This window comes from Ammospiza nelsoni, chromosome 3, assembly GCF_027579445.1.
Source record: "Ammospiza nelsoni isolate bAmmNel1 chromosome 3, bAmmNel1.pri, whole genome shotgun sequence".
Taxonomy (NCBI): Eukaryota; Metazoa; Chordata; class Aves; order Passeriformes; family Passerellidae; genus Ammospiza; species Ammospiza nelsoni.
The window spans coordinates 12313986-12315473 of NC_080635.1; positions in this window are offsets into that span (position 1 = coordinate 12313986).

The window sequence follows — 1488 nt, forward strand, 5'->3', positions numbered from 1 at the left end:
AGCAGCAGCGGCCGGGCCGGGCCGGGCTGGGGGCGGTGGCCGGGACAGGCCCCGCCCGGCGCATCCCGCCCGAGCATCCCCGGGAAAGGCCGGGCAGCCCGGGCAGCCAGGGCCGGGAAAGCTCCTCCGGGGATGGGAGATCCTCCGAGGCTCGGGAAATGTCCGAATAACCCGCAGGATTGTGCGGTTGTGGTACCTTAAGCGTCCTTCTCGCCCATTCCCCTCTGCGTGCACCAGCGGAGGGGCAGAAGGGCTGTTCCCGAAAGGCCACAGCACACGGATGGAATGAGGAAGACGAAGAGGGGGAAACCATCTATAAAAGCCTCCAGACAATTTCCAGGGACATGGAGCAGACTTGCAGACACCCAAATTGCCCATCTGAAAGGGTTTCAAGTAGTAGGGACAGCTCGCTTAAAACAGTGAGCTTCAGTTTCTCGTGTAATCCATCCAAAATTCTTTGTGCAGCATTATACATCCATTTCAGCTCCACTGCTTTCCCGTTTTTGCAATTTCCCTTGTATTTTAGTAAGGAAGGACCTCCTTCTGCAAGCTGGTTTCTTTTGTCCCATTTATCTCCTCTGTAAAGTTTTCTTGTGTTTTCTGTGAAAATGAAGCAATCCTACCTCTTTGTTTTATGCCTGGGGGATACTATTTTTTTTTTTTTTTTGCAGTCCTACCTCTTTGTTTTATGCATGGGGAGTACCATTCAGGCTCTGTCTGCATCTGCAATACAAGTGTTCAGTACAGTTTGCCCTACAAATAAATTCTTCAGTAAGCTGAACACCACTACTACACAAATTGCACTAGGATGAACATTGGCCATTTGTGGTTTAAAAATTTTGGCATTTGCTTTCTTAATTTTTTTAAAAAATCCAGTGCCAAATTTAGCACAGAATTATTTCACCATAATTTAACCATTGAATTTAACCTTTCAAGCCAGTGAATTGTCACATTCTTCTCTCCTCTCCTTGAAGGCCTTTTCTGAGCACTGCCAGACTGAGGTCTCCAAGCTTAGAGAACAGGGTTGGGCAGCTCCACCTGCCTCCCTCATCCCAGCAGGGCAGCCCTGGAAGTGCCAGGACCTCATCCCAACCTCTTCCCTTGGGAATTCCATCCCTATAAGCCTTCTGCCCCTGAAGTCCAGGCCTGGTGTCAAAATTGTATTTCCATAAAAACTGTATTTTCCATAAACAATTCAGTGTTCTGCCTTCTCCCAGGACACACTCAACGTCTTAGCAGAGGGAACCAGTGGATCAATACCCCCTGTTTTGCCAAAATTCCAGGAAACTGGAAATAATTTCTAACATTTTCTGCATACTCCAAAATGAGCCCTTCAAACTCTCATGTTCCCCTGCACAACATTCAAAGAAGCCTTTTTTCCCGTTTAGCTTCCATATTAGCTCTTCCTAGTGGTTTTCAAGTGGGAAGGGTATTAATGTCTCTTATCTCCTTATCAAAGCATGCATATCTAAAAATAGATCAGATTTT